Source organism: Saccopteryx bilineata, chromosome 3 (genome assembly GCF_036850765.1).
Source record: "Saccopteryx bilineata isolate mSacBil1 chromosome 3, mSacBil1_pri_phased_curated, whole genome shotgun sequence".
Classification (NCBI taxonomy): Eukaryota; Metazoa; Chordata; class Mammalia; order Chiroptera; family Emballonuridae; genus Saccopteryx; species Saccopteryx bilineata.
The window spans coordinates 288,027,684-288,033,691 of NC_089492.1; positions in this window are offsets into that span (position 1 = coordinate 288,027,684).

Consider the following 6,008-nt stretch of genomic DNA (forward strand, 5'->3'; position numbering starts at 1 on the left):
CTGTGGCCTCTGCCCCAGGTGCTAGAATGGCTCTGGACGCAACAGAGCGACGCCCCAGAGGGGCAAAGCATCACCCCCTGGTGGGCATGCCGGGTGAATCCCGGTCGGGTGTATGCGGGAGTCTGTCTTGACTGCCTCCCTGTTTCCAGCTTCGGAAAAATGAAAAAAAAAAAAGAATACCCTCTTCTCCCAGGTCCCTTTCTCTCCTGACATTTACCCAACACCTCGGACTGGCGGACATCCTCCAGGTGTGTGGCCATGTAGCTCCTTCTCTGCTCGGTGGGAGAGTTCTCAGCCACCCACCAGTACGGTGACCTACTCCTGGCCGTTCCTCCTGCCTTGCCCCCTCTCTCCCTCCTTGAGGCCTGCCCGTGCCCCCACCACCCTCAGCTAGAGGCCCTGCAGGCTGAGGGTGCATCCGCCCTCTGCTGTCCCCAGCAGCCATGGCCCTGCTCAGCATCCTGAGCATTTGGGGGAAGATGGGTGGCTGCCCTAGGTGTGGAGTGTGCGCAGCTGTCGGTCTGGGCCATGATGAGAAGGGGGGGCTGGGCTGCGGAGGGCTCGGTGGGCAGCAGGAGCCCGGGTACCTTCTTTACTCGTCTCTTATTGCAGCATGCTGTTCATGATCCCCGTTTGTAGTGGGCATAAGTTTATGAAATGCAAATTCCAGATTCAATGATGAGACGTGTCTGAATGGATATGGACAGCTATGCTACAGCAAAGGCCCTCATCAGAGCTGCACGGGCTCAGGTTCCCAGGTGTGGACGGGTTTTGCCATGCCGTGGACCCAGTCTGAGGGATGGGCCCACCCCAGGGGTCATTAGGGAGGGGCCTACCCCAGTGGTCATCGGGCTTTGTTAGGAGATACAGGGTCTGCTCACTGCCTAGCAGCTGTGCCACCTAGCGGGCCCCTGCCTCTTTTGCTCTGCAGACAGACTGACCCCAGCCTGCCCTTCACCCCTGGGTCCCTGTGAGTGCGGCGTGGGCGGAGAAAGCACTGCCAGCTGGTGTGAGGCCTGAAGCCTCGGCGGGACCCGTGGCACCAAGGAGACAGGTGTGCATGGTAAGTTCAGGTGAATGGGGACAAGCTCATCTAGCATGCAGGGTGAGGTTCACAGCGAGGAGATCAGCAGTGACCTCCCACAGGGACTTGGAGTGGTGAGACCACAGAGCTGCGCGATCATGGGTGCAAACACGTGACGAGTGAGGGGCAGGGTCCCCGCACTCAGTCGGGAGCCCCTCGCCAGTCTCGGGCCCACAGCATACCGGCTGACCACACAGTGAGCACCAACATGGGTTTGGAGCAGGACCTAGACCCCTGGGGCCGAGCAGACAGTCCTCAAGAGCAGCGGGAGTCCATCTGCACTGGGCACTAGGTGTGGGAGGGGATCATTCAGGCAGCAGGATAAAGTTAGCCCTTTGGATTCCCAGAGCCCCGCTGGAAGGCAGGGTGATGGAGTTGGGCCATAGGGGCTGCAGTTTCCACTGTGGAGGGACCGTGTGGCCCCTCCAAGGCCCAGGGGCAGCCCTGGCTGCAGTGAGGTTTCACCCTGGGGCTTCCCAGACGGCTCCTGGGTCTGCATTTTTGGTCCTTGGCATTCTCAGGATCTGAGGAGTCCTTGCCGGGTTCACAGCTGCCCCACAAGCTCTGGCTGCTTAAATTCTGGGCCCTGGAAATTCGTTTTGCTTCAACCCCTGAGGCTGTCTTTGCCATCAGGAACAGGAACAACTTGTATGTCACCTGTACTTGTTCCCTTTGACATGTCAGGGACACAGGAGGGCCCCAGCTATGCCTGCAGTGGCACCCAGCTCCTCCCTCCCAACAGCTTGTGATGGAACCAAGTTCTAGTGGGTAGGAGGCCCTTGCTCTGGAAGTGTTTGGTGGGCAGGCCTCCCAGAGGAAGGTTCCTTGGCGCACTACAGATGTGCTGCTGAGTTGTGAGTATGCATGACCAGATAGGATGGCCACTAGCCACATCCAGGGAGCTGGACCCATTATTCTGGTACCTGGTGCCCTCACATGTTTCTTTGCGTGTGCATCTCACACTGATGGAGGTTAGACTCGGAGCACTGATTGTGGGAGCATGGCAGAATCCCACGACTGTGCAGGCACTCCTGGTGATACTATCACCAGGGTAATTAGGGTATCAGCAAGACTGTATGCCGACAGTATCCTCTGTGCCACTCCACTGGTAAGCGGGGATTTCCACTACATGTTTCTCTCAATCCCGCTGCCTTGACCAGTTGGGCCTGCTCCAGGAACTCAGAGCCCCAGCTCTATCCCTGGCTACACCATTCTTAGAAGTTTGCGCAGGGTCTGCTTTGAAATTGTGGCCTCTGGTGAACCCCTAGGGTGTGGACACCAGTGATGAATTAAATTAAAAATAGAATTTTAAGGCACTTAGTTCTGACACACAACAGATTTGAAACTGTCCTCACTACCACTCCCAGTCCTGACCACTAGGTGGCAGTATCTAAGATCCAGGCGCTATCTCAGGCTGCTCAGCCAACCCAGGGTGACACATGTGGATAAGCCCCCCCTCTACCAGATGCTCCAAGAGAGAGGCTTGTGGGCATAGTGAGTATTTCGCAAAAAGAACTGACATTTCCTGGAGGCAGAGAGCCAGACACGTGAGGCATGTGTCTCAGGGAACGGGAGGGGTGAGAGATGGCAGGGAAGAGGGCCTGGGGGCTGGCTGCACGGAGTGGGCAGCGCCCAGGCCTGGATGTTACAACCACAGAAAGACTGTTTGAAGACAGTGGCTGCCCCTTTGTTCTCAGCTGCATCCCCAGAGCCTGGCCCAGTGCTGGGACATACACCAGAGGTGAGGTGCTCGCTAACTGGTCACTGAGCGGAAGAGGAACCATGTACACTCTCAGCTGCTGGTCAGACCCAAGCATGATGGCATCAGTAGTCCCCTCCCCTGAGCTGATGCTGTCCTGGAAGCCCTGCGTGCCCTGAATGTGCCTCCAACTCAGGACATCTCCCAGTCTTCCAGAACGAGGGTGCTCAAGCCAGGACGAGGCCTCCGTGTGCACCATGTGGACCTGCGGAAACGCTCGAAGCAGGCAGGCTCCGTGGGCCCAGCAGAGGTCAGTTCTGGTGTATTCCAAGGGAGACACCGCCAGTCCCTTGAAGCCTGCGCCCCAGTATGATGGGTGTTGGATGCAGCCTCCTCCGGTCCCTGTATCCCAAACCACGGTCCGGGGTTCGTCCAATAGCCAGGGAAGGTAGGAATGAAACAACAGCAGTGGCTCTGCCGTCCGTTCCCTCTGCGGACGATGTCTTGTCCTCCGTGCTGTGACTGCGGGGAAGGCACAGGCCCTTTGTTGCCAAGAGCATCAAGAAACGAGTTGATTTTCTCATTCGCTGAGGGGATGTCTAGGGTGGCCTCAGCGTTTGTGGCAACCAGTGGTTTGGTTTTGGTGACTGAGGGGCGAGTCTCATCACAGGGCCGCAGAGCAAAGCTTCCTGTCCCTTCCCTCTTTCCTTGGAATGGAACCAGGTGCTCCCTCCAAGCCGAGTCCCTGGGAGCCAGCCCAGAGCGGGACGGCAGTTGGGCCACAGGGAGGAGCTCCACAGCCCACCTTGGGTCCGGTCTGGAGTCCCATTTCCCTGGTACAGGAGGTGACATGTGTGACCTGAGCCGAGGACCTGATGTGCTGTTAAGGGTGCAGGTCTGTCAGAGGGGGTAGCGACAGCCCCTGCCTCACGGTGGGGAGGGGAAGCAAGAAGATAGTGCACATCTGCAACCACAGAGCGCATCAAAGGACTCCACGAACCTCTGCAGTCACCGTCGTCACAGCTTAAGGTTTAAGTCGAAGTGATGCTCTGAGACGGAAAATGAATTAATTCAGCAGGTGCGGCTCCCACTGATCTGCTGGGAACAGACCCTGGAGGCCAAGGGCAGCCGCTTGCAGCTGGCCCAAGGGCGGCCTGACTCTGCTGTCACTGTCCCTGGACAGCAAACAGCGCCAGACTCATAGCAGATCCATAGGAGGAGAGGCTGACGACGGCCATTTCTGCTTGTAAAACGGCCTTTATTCAGAAAGTTCCAGGAAAAGGTCCCAGGGTTTGAGAAGCCAAGAGTGAGCAGAGAGCCCCTCATTCCTCATCTGTCTCCCAGTTTGACCATCCTGCAGCAAATACAGCCCAGGGGCCGCCGTTCAACACCACGTTTTCTAGAAACAGTAAGTCCCAGAGAAGCATGGGACCAACAGGAGGTTCCAAGGAGCCATAGGGCTTGGGAAAGGCAGTGAACCTCTCAATGCTCCACCTACACGTGGAACAGGAACGATGGGACCTGCCTCTCTTAGCCCATGATCACGAAGGGTACAGTGGATGACATGAAGACGCAGGGAAAGGACTCCCCGGTTCCAACCACGGTGGGCTGCACAGAGGAGAAAGCATTTTAAAGTGGATGGATGAGAAACTGATGGGCAGTGAAGAGGTGGAAAGACTTAGCCTGTGGAAAGAGCACAGGCGCGGGGTGTGTCATGGCTGGATAGGGTCTGTCCCTGCGCTGCAGGAGACTGGAGCCACACAGAGGGCGGGGGCTCGGGGGGTGGGCAGGGCTCCACAGGAGGCCTCCAGAGCTGGCTCCTCAGGCACTGGGAGCCGTGGAAGGAAAGGAAAGGCTCAGACCTGCAGGGCAGAAGATGGATGATGAGGGTGGACTACGGGCAAAGGGTCAGAGGCCCCAGACCCCGAGACCCCCACAGGAGTCACCACCGCACCAGGAGGGCACTGAGGGAGCCCAGGGGGAAGCCCACTGGGGAGTCCATGGATCAGGTGAGAAGGCTGTGGCCCAGGTGTGGGAGGTGGCCAGAGTGCCCTGCAGAGGGTCATGGTTTTCAGAAGTGTCTAACTGGTCAGAGTTAAGATACCAGGAAGCATTAGCTACCCATAAACCCACGTCTCCTCAGAGGCTGGAGATGCACCCAGGACCACTGTTACATTTGGAACTTGAGGTCACTGTGTCCAGTATGCCCCCAAAACAGGGACAGTGCAGTGAGGGTGCAGGGACCAGGCCTTAGAACTGGTCACAGCAGGTAGCACAGTGGCTCTGTCCTTCCCCTCCCAGTGCCCAGCTGGTACAGTGCCGGGAGGGGAGCACACTGGGCACACTGGGAGGGGCCTCAGCCAGCTCTGGCATCACGTGATGGCAGAGGGGAAAAGCCACGTGGCAGAGGACCCTGACATACCAAGTCGGAGACTTACCCAGGTCCGTAAACAGGCACTGGGAGGTGGCCAGGTCAGGGCAGGCCACATTCCCCCATGCGTCTGCTTCACTGTAAGGCTCCTGCCTGGGGGAGCATCCTACATTCCGAGTGGGTGCTGGTAGCCCTTGGACACACCCAGCAAGTTCCCACTGCAGCCTTAGCCCTCTGCCTTTTCCACAGGGCACTGCTCAGATGGCATCTCAGCAGAGGCCGCCCATTCTCCCTGGGTTAACCCGGCCCTGTCACCTGGCCCTCGTTCACGTCCTCCACAGCACTTCCTGCCGTCCCCAGCAGACCTCGGTATGGCACATCTCCTCCCATTGGCCCCATGAGGGCGGACACGTGTTACTGCCTGCCTGCCTGCCCGCCATGCCCAGAGCACCTGATGGCTGTCTATAGGGTGGGTGGATGCGAGAAGGGATGAAAGAGTAGGAGGCCTTCTGACCCAAAGGCATTGTGTGTTCTAACTGCTCTGGGTTGCAGGGTGCAATTAGACCAGGCTCTGTCCCCCTCCACACAGTTGACTTTCAGGGCCTCCTGTCAGCGCTTTGTTGTGGGGCTGTCCTGTGCCTTGCTGGATGGTCACAGCATTCCTGGACAGGAGCAGCCACCCAAGTTGTGACATGCAAAAATCTCTCCAGGTGTTGCAAAATGTCTTCTGAGGTGGGGGGGGGGGCGGCAGGGGTCAGTCACCTCCAGCTGATAACCATTGAGTTACACCTTTACTTTGAATAAGCAATTCTTACAGCCCCTCCCCAAGTTTCCCTGGAGAGTGGCCAGACCCC